Source organism: Paramisgurnus dabryanus, chromosome 9 (assembly GCF_030506205.2).
Source record: "Paramisgurnus dabryanus chromosome 9, PD_genome_1.1, whole genome shotgun sequence".
Taxonomy (NCBI): Eukaryota; Metazoa; Chordata; class Actinopteri; order Cypriniformes; family Cobitidae; genus Paramisgurnus; species Paramisgurnus dabryanus.
In genome coordinates, this window is record NC_133345.1 from 2,378,632 (window position 1) to 2,399,130 (window position 20,499).

General features: G+C 36.1%; 6 non-coding genes across 6 annotated transcripts; all 6 read right to left on the reverse strand.

Annotated features, from left to right (window-relative positions):
- Positions 1 to 165, reverse strand: LOC135764377 (U1 spliceosomal RNA). Its single transcript, XR_010539928.1, has one exon. It is a non-coding gene; the product is annotated as a U1 spliceosomal RNA (small nuclear RNA).
- Positions 166 to 950: 785 nt separating this feature from the next.
- Positions 951 to 1,141, reverse strand: LOC135764475 (U2 spliceosomal RNA). The gene has a single exon (XR_010540021.1). It is a non-coding gene; the product is annotated as a U2 spliceosomal RNA (small nuclear RNA).
- A 5,677-nt stretch (positions 1,142 to 6,818) lies between these two features.
- LOC135764396 (U1 spliceosomal RNA) lies at positions 6,819 to 6,983 on the reverse strand. Its single transcript, XR_010539945.1, has one exon. It is a non-coding gene; the product is annotated as a U1 spliceosomal RNA (small nuclear RNA).
- Positions 6,984 to 7,768: 785 nt separating this feature from the next.
- Positions 7,769 to 7,959, reverse strand: LOC135764476 (U2 spliceosomal RNA). Its single transcript, XR_010540022.1, has one exon. It is a non-coding gene; the product is annotated as a U2 spliceosomal RNA (small nuclear RNA).
- Positions 7,960 to 13,636: 5,677 nt separating this feature from the next.
- LOC135764337 (U1 spliceosomal RNA) lies at positions 13,637 to 13,801 on the reverse strand. Its single transcript, XR_010539890.1, has one exon. It is a non-coding gene; the product is annotated as a U1 spliceosomal RNA (small nuclear RNA).
- A 785-nt stretch (positions 13,802 to 14,586) lies between these two features.
- LOC135764477 (U2 spliceosomal RNA) lies at positions 14,587 to 14,777 on the reverse strand. Its single transcript, XR_010540023.1, has one exon. It is a non-coding gene; the product is annotated as a U2 spliceosomal RNA (small nuclear RNA).
- Between the last annotated feature and the right edge of the window lie 5,722 nt (positions 14,778 to 20,499).

A 20,499-nucleotide genomic window follows, 5' to 3' on the forward strand; every position in this document is an offset into this window, starting at 1 on the left:
CAGGGGAGAGCACGAACGCAGTCCCCCACTATCAGAAATTTTGCAGTCGAGATTCCCACATTTGGGGAATTCGCAAAGGGTCAGCCCAACCGGAGTGCAATGGCTGAGCCTCGCCCTGGGTGAACCACCTTCATGATCATGGTGTCTCCCCTGCCAGGTAAGTATGAGCGACACCCTTTGAGGCCAGACGGCCGCATCTTCCTGTGACCGATCACATCGACGGCGCCCCCGGAGGCCGTCCGACTAACATTTAATTTACTGTGTGTGACCAGGTGGAAAGCGCACGAAGCCACGTCTGAGACCAAACATTCTTCGAGATCTACCCTGTTTTTATTCCGTTTCCAGCCCGGTTGAACCGTGTAGAGTGAAATATGTGAAACAATTTAAATCAAATGGATTTAAATTGCGCATTCAAATATATGGTTTCGTTATTACAAAGTAACTTTACGTGGAATAGAAACAAAAAAAAATGTACAGAGCAATCAAGAAACAACGAAAGCATAGCAATTTTAGAACGTGGATAAATAAAAACACAGGGCTCAATGACTTACCCGTTGTCGTTGTGAGTTAAACAAGTACAGCTATGCTTCCAGGTCTGTCGACGTTGCTGTGGTTTTTCGACAGCTGTAGTATGAAGGGTAGTGAAAAAAGTTTTCAGGTGTTTTTAACATTCCAATCGGTCTCGTTCGCTTTTGTTGCGCCTTCAGCTGTGTCGAGGATGTTTAATTCGTCCTCGTATCACCTCCGCAAACTTGTAAAGAAATTAATTAAATACATTACAAAAACATTTCTTTATCAGCGTGTTCATTTCCACGCAAGCTTTTCGTTAAACCAATAAAGCCAACGAAATCACAGCAATTTTAAAACACACGGATTAGAAAAAACACCGTCATTCACGCACAAAAGAAGCAAATTCTTTTTTTTATACTTGACTTATTTATCCCCGAGATGGGGAGCGCACCATTCATGGAAACACTGCAATACCATGTTGATGCATGGAGTGGAAGGAGCAAGCTCCGCTTCCATTTCCGAAGGTCAAAAATCCATTTAACATATAGTCCCCGGATAGGAGACGTATCAGACATTAAACTGATAAGAACAGATACTACACTTGATCTTAGCCAAAAGGCCGAGAAGCGATACCGGAATAGACGCAGCCAAAGGGGGAGCCGGCGAAGGCGCTGGCTTTTGGGGTGGAGGCTAGCGGGCATTTAACTCTATACGTTCTCATTGTATAACCCAGAGGTAGAACGTTGAGCTAGCAAATCAGAAGTTCATGTTTTAATGCAGGATCTGATCCACGCTCATGAGAGAGAGAGAGAGAGAGAGAGAGAGATAGAGAGAATTTAGAATTTTCAAAAAACCTTTATTACAAATTAAAACATTTTCATAACCTCAAATCAGAAAAAACAAAGAAAAAAATATATATAGTAACGGAAATAACAAAAAAATAAGCCAACATAGGAGCAAAGAACAAATCATCTTCAATAACCAGACACAGAGCTCCTCCATAATACCAAATCAATTCAAAAGAAAGAAGATCATTCATTGCTTTAAAGTATCTAAAACCAATAAGGATTCTAGATTTAACTTATTTTAAAAACTGCTAATGTATCATGGCTTCCGGGTCTGTCAACGTTGCTGTGGTTTTTCGACAGCTGTAATATGAAGGGTAGAGTGAAAAAAAATATTTAAGTGTTTTGAACATCCCAATTTGTTCGTTTACTTAGTATTTTCTTAATGTTTTCGAGTTAAAAAATAATTCTTAAATCGAGATACATTTACTTAATAAGCAAAGTGGCTTAGAATTTAAGTCTTGTTTACTGAAATAAATTCTAAAATGTAATAGGTTAAGGCTTAAAACAAGTAAAAATATCTGCCAGTGGGGTAAGAAAAATAAACCTAAATTGAGTTTATTATTGAATTAAGTTGAAACTAGAATTAAGTTTATTTTTCTTACCCCGCTGGCAGATATTTTTTATTTGTTTTAAATATAAACCTGTTGATTTTTATAATTTATTTCAATTATTTTACAAAGTATGCGATCTGATTTTTTTAATCGCGGTGTTTCTTTTATTCCTCGTTTCTTTTCCGTGCATTTGCTTTATTTATTTATTTTTGCTTGTTGCATTTAAATGCACATTTGATTTGTTGCCACATTATTATGTGTTAATGTATTTTTTAACATGTTTATCAACAAAAAGTGCGTTATTATAATTAATTATATAGCTGTGAAATATATACAAGAATTCCCAGCAAAAACAAAACGTTTTTATAACAATTTTCTATTACAATACATAATATCTTAAGCCACTTTGCTTACCAAGTAAATGTATCTCCATTTAAGCATTGTCAGATATTCACTAGAAAACAAGACAAAAACAGTAAGTAAGATATTAATTTACTTTTTTCTTTCAAACATAAATTTACAGACGGCTGGAAATTTTTAATAAAATAACTAGCCATACCTATTCGGGTCTGCTCCCGTTTGCTGTGATGACGGGGGACTTAGTCCAAAGCACATTTTGAGGAATACTTACACATTTTACTTCTTATTTCTTTGAAATTAATTATGCATACACTATGGATTAAAAATGTCCCGACTGCGAACCTGATAAAACCCAGGTAAAAAGCAAATACAAATAAACCATTTTGATTTAGCAAAAGTTTACAAATAAATGCACTCCTTGCACACAACAAGCACGTCTAGTTACCATTCATATTTTGCGTGATTTAAGTTTCGTCGCATACATTTTGGAAGGCACACGATAAAAACAAAATAAGGCTTTTGATGTATGCCGACCTCATTCTCCGTTGAGGGCTTATCAATCATAATAAACGCGGTTAACTCTTCTCATTGAATGGTCTAAATCCAATGCTGGTAAAGAAATCAAATGTGCATTTAAACGCAACAAGCAAGCCGTAAAGCAATGGATGCAGGCAAACAAACGAGGAATAGCACATACACCACGATTAGATCATCGGGTCGCATACTTTGGAATTAATAAGAAACAATTATTCAGTCTAAAGAAATAAGAAGTAAAATGTCTAAGTATTTCTCCAAATGTGCACACTCATTACAATAAACGGGAGCAGACACGAATAGTTATGTATGTCTCGTTATTTTATTTAAAATTGATAAGCTGTCTAACATATGATATATTTTGATAATACGAAATGCTAAAAAAATAATATAACACCAATCGACAATATCTGTTATTGTTATTTTTACAAGTAAATTCATGTGTAGGAGAAAACAAAGCAGCTGTCAGTCCATACTATATTGAGTGGCCATCGTAGTGGTGCAACCTGAACGATGTTTTCCCTACTTCCGGTCAAAGCCGCCATTTTGTGAAATAGGCATATAGGTGACGCTGGAGCACGCGGCCATTGTCTCTGTTCAACAAAACAAGTATATATATACACATACGCATATTTTTCCTCAATCAATCACCGAATACAAGGTGCAATTCGATGCCAACTGACCCTTCTCTCTGGTTTCATGTTTGTAAGGAAAATTAAGGGGGAAATTACGATAGCATTTCAGCCAAACATTCATTCGTGCCACGCTGCTTTTCTTTGAACGAAAAAAAACCCTCTGCTCCCCCTACACAATTTCTTCTCCTGTTATTTTATGCTTAAAACAAGCAAATAAATCTGACTACAGGGTAAGAAAAAATTCGTGAACTTTTCCCATAAACACTTAATTCAAGAAAAATTGTCCCACCCCACTGGCCATTTTTTATCCACAATACACATTCGATGTCTGCAGGCACCATTGTCTTTGTTCAACGCAAACAATTCTGTTGCGTTTTTCTTTGAACGAAGTGCTCCGCCTAGATAATTTGACCCATATTCACATGGGTTTGTTTCTCGTTTTTTTTTCTTTGAGAACAATCTATATAGCGCCTTCCACAATCGTTTTGGTGTTAGCTTTACGTAAAATAGAAACACAGAAAAGTACTGAGCGATGGAGAGACCACGAACGCGGAACGTATTATGGACCACGGACTGGCAAACAAACTGGCAACCACGCACTAAAGAAGCAAACTCTGATTTTAAACTCACCTTATTTGTCCCCGGAAAGCGCCAGAGTCGATGCACGGAGTGGACGGAACAAGCCTCGCTTCCATAGCCGAAGGTCAAAAATCCATTTAAACGTGTAGTCCCCGGTGTCCACTCGATCTTACCCAAAAAGCCGAGAAGCGATACCGCAATGGCATCCGGAGAAGGCGCTGGCTGTCGGGATGGAGGTTAGCGGGTCAGAGGTCCGGCACTGAAGGTCTGCGTTCATTATTCACCGTGTGCATTTCACTCTATATCCACTTTCTAATGTATAGCACTTGATAAGGATTAACAGTTTAAAAACAGAAATGCAAGACATCAGAAAATACATTTATTTTTTACTTTCATAACATGAGAGGTGTCATACAATAACAAATATGAGCTTTAAAATCACATTCCTAAGTTAAAAATATACATAAAAATAGATATATGGATCATTACACAAATCACTACTCAAAGGACCTATGTTAAATAACTGCTTCAATATTAATTAACAATAACATTTGGCCAAGGCAGTCCTTGTAAATAGACATATAAATAGACAAATAAAATCATGACATATATGCCGTAGAGCCTGAGATAGAGAAAAATAATAAGGAATTCTGCTTTTACTACCATCTCAGAAATATTGCCAGAATTAGAGGTTTTGTCTCAAGACAGGACTTAGAGAAACTTGTTCATGCTTTCATCACCAGCAGGGCCGATTATTGCAATGGTCAATGGATTTAAAAAGTACTGTTTCTTGTTTAAAAACCACTTCATGGCTACAATACATGACAGATATGCTAATCGAATATGAAACCGATTACTCGGATCAATAGGATCAGGTCATTTAGAAAAAACAAGGGTTCACTCAAAACAAGGTGCCTCAGCATTCAGTTATTATCAGCTTTCAGAAGAGATCAGATGTGCTTCAACAGTAGACACTTTTAAATCTAGATTAAAAACACATCAGTTTAACTTTGCATTTACTGAATGATTTAAAACAGTACGAATAAAACAGTACAAAAGAATAAAACAGTATGAACCTTACCTGTTATAAAGGGAATGAAGCTTACGGTATGGTGCTTACCTGCAGAAATAAATAAAGTACAATAAGAACACACAGAACTTCAATTTTCAAAATTATTTTAACATTAAATGATGATTATTTTACTGGTTTACCTGTTTGTGATTACCACAGGATCCCGTCACCTGGCTGCGGTCTTCATTTGGTGAACGGTTCTTCACTCATAATTGACCTATACAAGAAATAGAGAAGAATAATAAGCAATTCTGCTTTTACATGTAGATGTGTGCCCCAAGAACACAGACACACCGGCTCCAAAAAGTTTAAACAGTACACATTTCTGTTATTTTAATGTGGCAAATGTGTCAGCTTTAAAAGAAGCATACATTACCTTTTAAAGAGGAAATACCTTTTGCATGAAATACCTTTACTCCCAGCATAAGCAAGCAATTTTCAAAATGCTTTTAAAAGTAAATAGTGATTATTTTACTTGTTTACCTGTTTGTGATTACCATGGAATCCTGTCACCATCATTTTTAAGCTTGTAAAGCAAATAATGAAATATTGACTTAGTAGGAAAAAATATTTTGGAAGTATCGTGATAAATGATGAAGAAAATATTTTGCAAAGTGATGGTTAGCACACGGTTGATGGTACCTATTAAATTCCATCATATTTTTTTATTCCTACTATGGAAGTCAATGGTGACTATCTGCTGTGGGTTTACCATCATTCCTCAAAATACCTTCTTTTGTGTTACTCAGAAAAAAACTAATCCTCGTGTTGTTGTAAGCCTGTATGCATGAGTAAATGATGACAGAATTATCATCATAAATTGAAATATCCCTTTAAACTGTATTTCCCCCCTTAAACCTAAACTTATTTTCCTACAGCAAGTCATTTAGGTAATCAAGAAAATACTTTACCCGTTGTCTTTGTGAGTTAAACAAATACAGCTACGCTTCCAGGTCTGTCGACGTTGCTGTGGTTTTTCGACAGCTGTAGTATGAAGGGTAGCGAATGAATGAATACATTGCAAAAAATCATTTCTTACTTGTTATTTCGAACTGTTTTAACTATACAAATATCTAGAAAGTCTTAAAATAAGATGCATTTTTTGATGAGCAAAATGCCCTAAGAAAATAAACCTAGCCTTTAGGGAGAAAAAACTCAGAATTTGGGCTTAAAACAAGCAAATAAATCTGCCAAAGGGGTAAGAAACAAATCTAGATATAAACACTTAATTCAAGAAAAATTGTCGTAGCCCATTGGCAGATTTGTTGGCTTGTTTAATGTACATGCATGTACAATATTTCAATTTGTCTTGTATTTATTAGCATTTTGTATTGCCCAACGCTGTCTAGGTTGTTTAACTGTTGTCATTTTCTTATAAAAGCCTTTATAATTTATTAGTTTGGATGATTGCCATTCCCGAGAACCTCTTATATTGGAAGTAAAAGAATCATCTAAGCATTATTTTGTGCTCTTAGACATGTAGCCGTTTGATTGTGGTTCTATTTAATGGCTAGTCTATTCGTTTGGAATGGTCAAACGGCTATTAGATTTTCACTGACAGCCCAAATTAAGCCTTGTTTTAGCCTAGACACTTATTCGCTGTCTATTAAAAGTTATGTAGTCGTTGAATAGCCGCTTTTTTGATGACTAATGTATTCTTGGGCCGTGGTTAGACGTCTCTTGGATTTTACGTAAAACGACAAGCGAATCTATTTTTAAAACACAAAGTCAGGGGAGAGCGCGAACGCAGTCCCCCACTATCAGAAATTTTGCAGTCTAGATTCCCACATTTGGGGAATTCGCAAAGGGTCAGCCCAACCGGAGTGCAATGGCTGAGCCTCGCCCTGGGTGAACCACCTTCATGATCATGGTGTCTCCCCTGCCAGGTAAGTATGAGCGACACCCTTTGAGGCCAGACGGCCGCATCTTCCTGTGACCGATCACATCGACGGCGCCCCCGGAGGCCGTCCGACTAACATTTCATTTACTGTGTGTGACCAGGTGGAAAGCGCACGAAGCCACGTCTGAGACCAAACATTCTTCGAGATCTACCCTGTTTTTATTCCGTTTCCAGCCCGGTTGAACCGTGTAGAGTGAAATATGTGAAACAATTTAAATCAAATGGATTTAAATTGCGCATTCAAATATATGGTTTCGTTATTACAAAGTAACTTTACGTGGAATAGAAACAAAAAAAAATGTACAGAGCAATCAAGAAACAACGAAAGCATAGCAATTTTAGAACGTGGATAAATAAAAACACAGGGCTCAATGACTTACCCGTTGTCGTTGTGAGTTAAACAAGTACAGCTATGCTTCCAGGTCTGTCGACGTTGCTGTGGTTTTTCGACAGCTGTAGTATGAAGGGTAGTGAAAAAAGTTTTCAGGTGTTTTTAACATTCCAATCGGTCTCGTTCGCTTTTGTTGCGCCTTCAGCTGTGTCGAGGATGTTTAATTCGTCCTCGTATCACCTCCGCAAACTTGTAAAGAAATTAATTAAATACATTACAAAAACATTTCTTTATCAGCGTGTTCATTTCCACGCAAGCTTTTCGTTAAACCAATAAAGTCAACGAAATCACAGCAATTTTAAAACACACGGATTAGAAAAAACACCGTCATTCACGCACAAAAGAAGCAAATTCTTTTTTTTATACTTGACTTATTTATCCCCGAGATGGGGAGCGCACCATTCATGGAAACACTGCAATACCATGTTGATGCATGGAGTGGAAGGAGCAAGCTCCGCTTCCATTTCCGAAGGTCAAAAATCCATTTAACATATAGTCCCCGGATAGGAGACGTATCAGACATTAAACTGATAAGAACAGATACTACACTTGATCTTAGCCAAAAGGCCGAGAAGCGATACCGGAATAGACGCAGCCAAAGGGGGAGCCGGCGAAGGCGCTGGCTTTTGGGGTGGAGGCTAGCGGGCATTTAACTCTATACGTTCTCATTGTATAACCCAGAGGTAGAACGTTGAGCTAGCAAATCAGAAGTTCATGTTTTAATGCAGGATCTGATCCACGCTCATGAGAGAGAGAGAGAGAGAGAGAGAGAGAGATAGAGAGAATTTAGAATTTTCAAAAAACCTTTATTACAAATTAAAACATTTTCATAACCTCAAATCAGAAAAAACAAAGAAAAAAATATATATAGTAACGGAAATAACAAAAAAATAAGCCAACATAGGAGCAAAGAACAAATCATCTTCAATAACCAGACACAGAGCTCCTCCATAATACCAAATCAATTCAAAAGAAAGAAGATCATTCATTGCTTTAAAGTATCTAAAACCAATAAGGATTCTAGATTTAACTTATTTTAAAAACTGCTAATGTATCATGGCTTCCGGGTCTGTCAACGTTGCTGTGGTTTTTCGACAGCTGTAATATGAAGGGTAGAGTGAAAAAAAATATTTAAGTGTTTTGAACATCCCAATTTGTTCGTTTACTTAGTATTTTCTTAATGTTTTCGAGTTAAAAAATAATTCTTAAATCGAGATACATTTACTTAATAAGCAAAGTGGCTTAGAATTTAAGTCTTGTTTACTGAAATAAATTCTAAAATGTAATAGGTTAAGGCTTAAAACAAGTAAAAATATCTGCCAGTGGGGTAAGAAAAATAAACCTAAATTGAGTTTATTATTGAATTAAGTTGAAACTAGAATTAAGTTTATTTTTCTTACCCCGCTGGCAGATATTTTTTATTTGTTTTAAATATAAACCTGTTGATTTTTATAATTTATTTCAATTATTTTACAAAGTATGCGATCTGATTTTTTTAATCGCGGTGTTTCTTTTATTCCTCGTTTCTTTTCCGTGCATTTGCTTTATTTATTTATTTTTGCTTGTTGCATTTAAATGCACATTTGATTTGTTGCCACATTATTATGTGTTAATGTATTTTTTAACATGTTTATCAACAAAAAGTGCGTTATTATAATTAATTATATAGCTGTGAAATATATACAAGAATTCCCAGCAAAAACAAAACGTTTTTATAACAATTTTCTATTACAATACATAATATCTTAAGCCACTTTGCTTACCAAGTAAATGTATCTCCATTTAAGCATTGTCAGATATTCACTAGAAAACAAGACAAAAACAGTAAGTAAGATATTAATTTACTTTTTTCTTTCAAACATAAATTTACAGACGGCTGGAAATTTTTAATAAAATAACTAGCCATACCTATTCGGGTCTGCTCCCGTTTGCTGTGATGACGGGGGACTTAGTCCAAAGCACATTTTGAGGAATACTTACACATTTTACTTCTTATTTCTTTGAAATTAATTATGCATACACTATGGATTAAAAATGTCCCGACTGCGAACCTGATAAAACCCAGGTAAAAAGCAAATACAAATAAACCATTTTGATTTAGCAAAAGTTTACAAATAAATGCACTCCTTGCACACAACAAGCACGTCTAGTTACCATTCATATTTTGCGTGATTTAAGTTTCGTCGCATACATTTTGGAAGGCACACGATAAAAACAAAATAAGGCTTTTAATGTATGCCGACCTCATTCTCCGTTGAGGGCTTATCAATCATAATAAACGCGGTTAACTCTTCTCATTGAATGGTCTAAATCCAATGCTGGTAAAGAAATCAAATGTGCATTTAAACGCAACAAGCAAGCCGTAAAGCAATGGATGCAGGCAAACAAACGAGGAATAGCACATACACCACGATTAGATCATCGGGTCGCATACTTTGGAATTAATAAGAAATAATTATTCAGTCTAAAGAAATAAGAAGTAAAATGTCTAAGTATTTCTCCAAATGTGCACACTCATTACAATAAACGGGAGCAGACACGAATAGTTATGTATGTCTCGTTATTTTATTTAAAATTGATAAGCTGTCTAACATATGATATATTTTGATAATACGAAATGCTAAAAAAATAATATAACACCAATCGACAATATCTGTTATTGTTATTTTTACAAGTAAATTCATGTGTAGGAGAAAACAAAGCAGCTGTCAGTCCATACTATATTGAGTGGCCATCGTAGTGGTGCAACCTGAACGATGTTTTCCCTACTTCCGGTCAAAGCCGCCATTTTGTGAAATAGGCATATAGGTGACGCTGGAGCACGCGGCCATTGTCTCTGTTCAACAAAACAAGTATATATATACACATACGCATATTTTTCCTCAATCAATCACCGAATACAAGGTGCAATTCGATGCCAACTGACCCTTCTCTCTGGTTTCATGTTTGTAAGGAAAATTAAGGGGGAAATTACGATAGCATTTCAGCCAAACATTCATTCGTGCCACGCTGCTTTTCTTTGAACGAAAAAAAACCCTCTGCTCCCCCTACACAATTTCTTCTCCTGTTATTTTATGCTTAAAACAAGCAAATAAATCTGACTACAGGGTAAGAAAAAATTCGTGAACTTTTCCCATAAACACTTAATTCAAGAAAAATTGTCCCACCCCACTGGCCATTTTTTATCCACAATACACATTCGATGTCTGCAGGCACCATTGTCTTTGTTCAACGCAAACAATTCTGTTGCGTTTTTCTTTGAACGAAGTGCTCCGCCTAGATAATTTGACCCATATTCACATGGGTTTGTTTCTCGTTTTTTTTTCTTTGAGAACAATCTATATAGCGCCTTCCACAATCGTTTTGGTGTTAGCTTTACGTAAAATAGAAACACAGAAAAGTACTGAGCGATGGAGAGACCACGAACGCGGAACGTATTATGGACCACGGACTGGCAAACAAACTGGCAACCACGCACTAAAGAAGCAAACTCTGATTTTAAACTCACCTTATTTGTCCCCGGAAAGCGCCAGAGTCGATGCACGGAGTGGACGGAACAAGCCTCGCTTCCATAGCCGAAGGTCAAAAATCCATTTAAACGTGTAGTCCCCGGTGTCCACTCGATCTTACCCAAAAAGCCGAGAAGCGATACCGCAATGGCATCCGGAGAAGGCGCTGGCTGTCGGGATGGAGGTTAGCGGGTCAGAGGTCCGGCACTGAAGGTCTGCGTTCATTATTCACCGTGTGCATTTCACTCTATATCCACTTTCTAATGTATAGCACTTGATAAGGATTAACAGTTTAAAAACAGAAATGCAAGACATCAGAAAATACATTTATTTTTTACTTTCATAACATGAGAGGTGTCATACAATAACAAATATGAGCTTTAAAATCACATTCCTAAGTTAAAAATATACATAAAAATAGATATATGGATCATTACACAAATCACTACTCAAAGGACCTATGTTAAATAACTGCTTCAATATTAATTAACAATAACATTTGGCCAAGGCAGTCCTTGTAAATAGACATATAAATAGACAAATAAAATCATGACATATATGCCGTAGAGCCTGAGATAGAGAAAAATAATAAGGAATTCTGCTTTTACTACCATCTCAGAAATATTGCCAGAATTAGAGGTTTTGTCTCAAGACAGGACTTAGAGAAACTTGTTCATGCTTTCATCACCAGCAGGGCCGATTATTGCAATGGTCAATGGATTTAAAAAGTACTGTTTCTTGTTTAAAAACCACTTCATGGCTACAATACATGACAGATATGCTAATCGAATATGAAACCGATTACTCGGATCAATAGGATCAGGTCATTTAGAAAAAACAAGGGTTCACTCAAAACAAGGTGCCTCAGCATTCAGTTATTATCAGCTTTCAGAAGAGATCAGATGTGCTTCAACAGTAGACACTTTTAAATCTAGATTAAAAACACATCAGTTTAACTTTGCATTTACTGAATGATTTAAAACAGTACGAATAAAACAGTACAAAAGAATAAAACAGTATGAACCTTACCTGTTATAAAGGGAATGAAGCTTACGGTATGGTGCTTACCTGCAGAAATAAATAAAGTACAATAAGAACACACAGAACTTCAATTTTCAAAATTATTTTAACATTAAATGATGATTATTTTACTGGTTTACCTGTTTGTGATTACCACAGGATCCCGTCACCTGGCTGCGGTCTTCATTTGGTGAACGGTTCTTCACTCATAATTGACCTATACAAGAAATAGAGAAGAATAATAAGCAATTCTGCTTTTACATGTAGATGTGTGCCCCAAGAACACAGACACACCGGCTCCAAAAAGTTTAAACAGTACACATTTCTGTTATTTTAATGTGGCAAATGTGTCAGCTTTAAAAGAAGCATACATTACCTTTTAAAGAGGAAATACCTTTTGCATGAAATACCTTTACTCCCAGCATAAGCAAGCAATTTTCAAAATGCTTTTAAAAGTAAATAGTGATTATTTTACTTGTTTACCTGTTTGTGATTACCATGGAATCCTGTCACCATCATTTTTAAGCTTGTAAAGCAAATAATGAAATATTGACTTAGTAGGAAAAAATATTTTGGAAGTATCGTGATAAATGATGAAGAAAATATTTTGCAAAGTGATGGTTAGCACACGGTTGATGGTACCTATTAAATTCCATCATATTTTTTTATTCCTACTATGGAAGTCAATGGTGACTATCTGCTGTGGGTTTACCATCATTCCTCAAAATACCTTCTTTTGTGTTACTCAGAAAAAAACTAATCCTCGTGTTGTTGTAAGCCTGTATGCATGAGTAAATGATGACAGAATTATCATCATAAATTGAAATATCCCTTTAAACTGTATTTCCCCCCTTAAACCTAAACTTATTTTCCTACAGCAAGTCATTTAGGTAATCAAGAAAATACTTTACCCGTTGTCTTTGTGAGTTAAACAAATACAGCTACGCTTCCAGGTCTGTCGACGTTGCTGTGGTTTTTCGACAGCTGTAGTATGAAGGGTAGCGAATGAATGAATACATTGCAAAAAATCATTTCTTACTTGTTATTTCGAACTGTTTTAACTATACAAATATCTAGAAAGTCTTAAAATAAGATGCATTTTTTGATGAGCAAAATGCCCTAAGAAAATAAACCTAGCCTTTAGGGAGAAAAAACTCAGAATTTGGGCTTAAAACAAGCAAATAAATCTGCCAAAGGGGTAAGAAACAAATCTAGATATAAACACTTAATTCAAGAAAAATTGTCGTAGCCCATTGGCAGATTTGTTGGCTTGTTTAATGTACATGCATGTACAATATTTCAATTTGTCTTGTATTTATTAGCATTTTGTATTGCCCAACGCTGTCTAGGTTGTTTAACTGTTGTCATTTTCTTATAAAAGCCTTTATAATTTATTAGTTTGGATGATTGCCATTCCCGAGAACCTCTTATATTGGAAGTAAAAGAATCATCTAAGCATTATTTTGTGCTCTTAGACATGTAGCCGTTTGATTGTGGTTCTATTTAATGGCTAGTCTATTCGTTTGGAATGGTCAAACGGCTATTAGATTTTCACTGACAGCCCAAATTAAGCCTTGTTTTAGCCTAGACACTTATTCGCTGTCTATTAAAAGTTATGTAGTCGTTGAATAGCCGCTTTTTTGATGACTAATGTATTCTTGGGCCGTGGTTAGACGTCTCTTGGATTTTACGTAAAACGACAAGCGAATCTATTTTTAACACAAAGTCAGGGGAGAGCGCGAACGCAGTCCCCCACTATCAGAAATTTTGCAGTCGAGATTCCCACATTTGGGGAATTCGCAAAGGGTCAGCCCAACCGGAGTGCAATGGCTGAGCCTCGCCCTGGGTGAACCACCTTCATGATCATGGTGTCTCCCCTGCCAGGTAAGTATGAGCGACACCCTTTGAGGCCAGACGGCCGCATCTTCCTGTGACCGATCACATCGACGGCGCCCCCGGAGGCCGTCCGACTAACATTTCATTTACTGTGTGTGACCAGGTGGAAAGCGCACGAAGCCACGTCTGAGACCAAACATTCTTCGAGATCTACCCTGTTTTTATTCCGTTTCCAGCCCGGTTGAACCGTGTAGAGTGAAATATGTGAAACAATTTAAATCAAATGGATTTAAATTGCGCATTCAAATATATGGTTTCGTTATTACAAAGTAACTTTACGTGGAATAGAAACAAAAAAAAATGTACAGAGCAATCAAGAAACAACGAAAGCATAGCAATTTTAGAACGTGGATAAATAAAAACACAGGGCTCAATGACTTACCCGTTGTCGTTGTGAGTTAAACAAGTACAGCTATGCTTCCAGGTCTGTCGACGTTGCTGTGGTTTTTCGACAGCTGTAGTATGAAGGGTAGTGAAAAAAGTTTTCAGGTGTTTTTAACATTCCAATCGGTCTCGTTCGCTTTTGTTGCGCCTTCAGCTGTGTCGAGGATGTTTAATTCGTCCTCGTATCACCTCCGCAAACTTGTAAAGAAATTAATTAAATACATTACAAAAACATTTCTTTATCAGCGTGTTCATTTCCACGCAAGCTTTTCGTTAAACCAATAAAGTCAACGAAATCACAGCAATTTTAAAACACACGGATTAGAAAAAACACCGTCATTCACGCACAAAAGAAGCAAATTCTTTTTTTTATACTTGACTTATTTATCCCCGAGATGGGGAGCGCACCATTCATGGAAACACTGCAATACCATGTTGATGCATGGAGTGGAAGGAGCAAGCTCCGCTTCCATTTCCGAAGGTCAAAAATCCATTTAACATATAGTCCCCGGATAGGAGACGTATCAGACATTAAACTGATAAGAACAGATACTACACTTGATCTTAGCCAAAAGGCCGAGAAGCGATACCGGAATAGACGCAGCCAAAGGGGGAGCCGGCGAAGGCGCTGGCTTTTGGGGTGGAGGCTAGCGGGCATTTAACTCTATACGTTCTCATTGTATAACCCAGAGGTAGAACGTTGAGCTAGCAAATCAGAAGTTCATGTTTTAATGCAGGATCTGATCCACGCTCATGAGAGAGAGAGAGAGAGAGATAGAGAGAATTTAGAATTTTCAAAAAACCTTTATTACAAATTAAAACATTTTCATAACCTCAAATCAGAAAAAACAAAGAAAAAAATATATATAGTAACGGAAATAACAAAAAAATAAGCCAACATAGGAGCAAAGAACAAATCATCTTCAATAACCAGACACAGAGCTCCTCCATAATACCAAATCAATTCAAAAGAAAGAAGATCATTCATTGCTTTAAAGTATCTAAAACCAATAAGGATTCTAGATTTAACTTATTTTAAAAACTGCTAATGTATCATGGCTTCCGGGTCTGTCAACGTTGCTGTGGTTTTTCGACAGCTGTAATATGAAGGGTAGAGTGAAAAAAAATATTTAAGTGTTTTGAACATCCCAATTTGTTCGTTTACTTAGTATTTTCTTAATGTTTTCGAGTTAAAAAATAATTCTTAAATCGAGATACATTTACTTAATAAGCAAAGTGGCTTAGAATTTAAGTCTTGTTTACTGAAATAAATTCTAAAATGTAATAGGTTAAGGCTTAAAACAAGTAAAAATATCTGCCAGTGGGGTAAGAAAAATAAACCTAAATTGAGTTTATTATTGAATTAAGTTGAAACTAGAATTAAGTTTATTTTTCTTACCCCGCTGGCAGATATTTTTTATTTGTTTTAAATATAAACCTGTTGATTTTTATAATTTATTTCAATTATTTTACAAAGTATGCGATCTGATTTTTTTAATCGCGGTGTTTCTTTTATTCCTCGTTTCTTTTCCGTGCATTTGCTTTATTTATTTATTTTTGCTTGTTGCATTTAAATGCACATTTGATTTGTTGCCACATTATTATGTGTTAATGTATTTTTTAACATGTTTATCAACAAAAAGTGCGTTATTATAATTAATTATATAGCTGTGAAATATATACAAGAATTCCCAGCAAAAACAAAACGTTTTTATAACAATTTTCTATTACAATACATAATATCTTAAGCCACTTTGCTAACCAAGTAAATGTATCTCCATTTAAGCATTGTCAGATATTCACTAGAAAACAAGACAAAAACAGTAAGTAAGATATTCATTTACTTTTTTCTTTCAAACATAAATTTACAGACGGCTGGAAATTTTTAATAAAATAACTAGCCATACCTATTCGGGTCTGCTCCCGTTTGCTGTGATGACGGGGGACTTAGTCCAAAGCACATTTTGAGGAATACTTACACATTTTACTTCTTATTTCTTTGAAATTAATTATGCATACACTATGGATTAAAAATGTCCCGACTGCGAACCTGATAAAACCCAGGTAAAAAGCAAATACAAATAAACCATTTTGATTTAGCAAAAGTTTACAAATAAATGCACTCCTTGCACACAACAAGCACGTCTAGTTACCATTCATATTTTGCGTGATTTAAGTTTCGTCGCATACATTTTGGAAGGCACACGATAAAAACAAAATAAGGCTTTTAATGTATGCCGACCTCATTCTCCGTTGAGGGCTTATCAATCATAATAAACGCGGTTAACTCTTCTCATTGAATGGTCTAAATCCAATGCTGGTAAAGAAATCAAATGTGCATTTAAACGCAACAAGCAAGCCGTAAAGCAATGGATGCAGGCAAACAAACGAGGAATAGCACATACACCACGATTAGATCATCGGGTCGCATACTTTGGAATTAATAAGAAATAATTATTCAGTCTAAAGAAATAAGAAGTAAAATGTCTAAGTATTTCTCCAAATGTGCACACTCATTACAATAAACGGGAGCAGACACGAATAGTTATGTATGTCTCGTTATTTTATTTAAAATTGATAAGCTGTCTAACATATGATATATTTTGATAATACGAAATGCTAAAAAAATAATATAACACCAATCGACAATATCTGTTATTGTTATTTTTACAAGTAAATTCATGTGTAGGAGAAAACAAAGCAGCTGTCAGTCCATACTATATTGAGTGGCCATCGTAGTGGTGCAACCTGAACGATGTTTTCCCTACTTCCGGTCAAAGCCGCCATTTTGTGAAATAGGCATATAGTAGTGGTGGGCAGAGCGAGGCTTCGTGAAACACTGAAACAGTTGAATCAATTGTGCCGTATGTTTCGAGGCTTCGAAACATCAATCCGAAACCGCCTCCACAGTGACACCTAGCGGTCGTTTGCATGTCTTTACATGAAGCAGCCTTGACAAGATTTTAGACGAGCGCTAACAAATTGTATCCCACATCTTGTTTGATTGACGCACAAGTGATAGAATGGGAGAGTGGATAGTGCTCTCGACTCTCATTCGTAGATCTTAGGATCGAACCTGGGAAATGCATGCGCTATGTCATCATAATAAAATGGTTTTTGTTGTTGTTTTAACATCTGTTTGACAACTACATGAGCTTTTAGGCTCACAATTGTCGATAACTATAGGCTATTCGGGTCTATTTAATGAAAAAAAATAGAATAGAGATATACCAAATAAATAATAAGAGATTCATAAAATATATCAAGCCATAATATGCAACATTGTTTACATATAAAGATCTTTATTCAAATATATAAATTGTTCTGTGTTGATAAACTCAACCAGCTTCTTTTTTACATATAATTTCTCCAGCCTTTGAAAACATTCTCACACAAGGGACACTTGTTGCTGGAATGCATTTTTTGTAGTAGCCTAAGTGTTACATACCTATGAGGAAAAATTACTTCTTTTCAGTAATTTATAGTATTTGATCTTGCCAAAAACGCATCTATGAGGTATTGTCAGTTTTGTTTCCAGATTCGACAGGTACGCCACCTTTCGAAATACTTGTGAAATGCACCGCTTGGTGTTTCGAATCACTTCATCACGTGACATGGGTGTTTCGAATCACATTTCGGAGCAGTGTTTCGAAACATTTACGCTTCGGGATCTCGACACAGTGTCGAAACGTCAGTTTCGCGGGAGCCATCCCTAGCATATAGGTGACGCTGGAGCACGCGGCCATTGTCTCTGTTCAACAAAACAAGTATATATATACACATACGCATATTTTTCCTCAATCAATCACCGAATACAAGGTGCAATTCGATGCCAACTGACCCTTCTCTCTGGTTTCATGTTTGTAAGGAAAATTAAGGGGGAAATTACGATAGCATTTCAGCCAAACATTCATTCGTGCCACGCTGCTTTTCTTTGAACGAAAAAAAACCCTCTGCTCCCCCTACACAATTTCTTCTCCTGTTATTTTATGCTTAAAACAAGCAAATAAATCTGACTACAGGGTAAGAAAAAATTCGTGAACTTTTCCCATAAACACTTAATTCAAGAAAAATTGTCCCACCCCACTGGCCATTTTTTATCCACAATACACATTCGATGTCTGCAGGCACCATTGTCTTTGTTCAACGCAAACAATTCTGTTGCGTTTTTCTTTGAACGAAGTGCTCCGCCTAGATAATTTGACCCATATTCACATGGGTTTGTTTCTCGTTTTTTTTCTTTGAGAACAATCTATATAGCGCCTTCCACAATCGTTTTGGTGTTAGCTTTACGTAAAATAGAAACACAGAAAAGTACTGAGCGATGGAGAGACCACGAACGCGGAACGTATTATGGACCACGGACTGGCAAACAAACTGGCAACCAAGCACTAAAGAAGCAAACTCTGATTTTAAACTCACCTTATTTGTCCCCGGAAAGCGCCAGAGTCGATGCACGGAGTGGACGGAACAAGCCTCGCTTCCATAGCCGAAGGTCAAAAATCCATTTAAACGTGTAGTCCCCGGTGTCCACTCGATCTTACCCAAAAAGCCGAGAAGCGATACCGCAATGGCATCCGGAGAAGGCGCTGGCTGTCGGGATGGAGGTTAGGGGGTCAGAGGTCCGGCACTGAAGGTCTGCGTTCATTATTCACCGTGTGCATTTCACTCTATATCCACTTTCTAATGTATAGCACTTGATAAGGATTAACAGTTTAAAAACAGAAATGCAAGACATCAGAAAATACATTTATTTTTTACTTTCATAACATGAGAGGTGTCATACAATAACAAATATGAGCTTTAAAATCACATTCCTAAGTTAAAAATATACATAAAAATAGATATATGGATCATTACACAAATCACTACTCAAAGGACCTATGTTAAATAACTGCTTCAATATTAATTAACAATAACATTTGGCCAAGGCAGTCCTTGTAAATAGACATATAAATAGACAAATAAAATCATGACATATATGCCGTAGAGCCTGAGATAGAGAAAAATAATAAGGAATTCTGCTTTTACTACCATCTCAGAAATATTGCCAGAATTAGAGGTTTTGTCTCAAGACAGGACTTAGAGAAACTTGTTCATGCTTTCATCACCAGCAGGGCCGATTATTGCAATGGTCAATGGATTTAAAAAGTACTGTTTCTTGTTTAAAAACCACTTCATGGCTACAATACATGACAGATATGCTAATCGAATATGAAACCGATTACTCGGATCAATAGGATCAGGTCATTTAGAAAAAACAAGGGTTCACTCAAAACAAGGTGCCTCAGCATTCAGTTATTATCAGCTTTCAGAAGAGATCAGATGTGCTTCAACAGTAGACACTTTTAAATCTAGATTAAAAACACATCAGTTTAACTTTGCATTTACTGAATGATTTAAAACAGTACGAATAAAACAGTACAAAAGAATAAAACAGTATGAACCTTACCTGTTATAAAGGGAATGAAGCTTACGGTATGGTGCTTACCTGCAGAAATAAATAAAGTACAATAAGAACACACAGAACTTCAATTTTCAAAATTATTTTAACATTAAATGATGATTATTTTACTGGTTTACCTGTTTGTGATTACCACAGGATCCCGTCACCTGGCTGCGGTCTTCATTTGGTGAACGGTTCTTCACTCATAATTGACCTATACAAGAAATAGAGAAGAATAATAAGCAATTCTGCTTTTACATGTAGATGTGTGCCCCAAGAACACAGACACACCGGCTCCAAAAAGTTTAAACAGTACACATTTCTGTTATTTTAATGTGGCAAATGTGTCAGCTTTAAAAGAAGCATACATTACCTTTTAAAGAGGAAATACCTTTTGCATGAAATACCTTTACTCCCAGCATAAGCAAGCAATTTTCAAAATGCTTTTAAAAGTAAATAGTGATTATTTTACTTGTTTACCTGTTTGTGATTACCATGGAATCCTGTCACCATCATTTTTAAGCTTGTAAAGCAAATAATGAAATATTGACTTAGTAGGAAAAAATATTTTGGAAGTATCGTGATAAATGATGAAGAAAATATTTTGCAAAGTGATGGTTAGCACACGGTTGATGGTACCTATTAAATTCCATCATATTTTTTTATTCCTACTATGGAAGTCAATGGTGACTATCTGCTGTGGGTTTACCATCATTCCTCAAAATACCTTCTTTTGTGTTACTCAGAAAAAAACTAATCCTCGTGTTGTTGTAAGCCTGTATGCATGAGTAAATGATGACAGAATTATCATCATAAATTGAAATATCCCTTTAAACTGTATTTCCCCCCTTAAACCTAAACTTA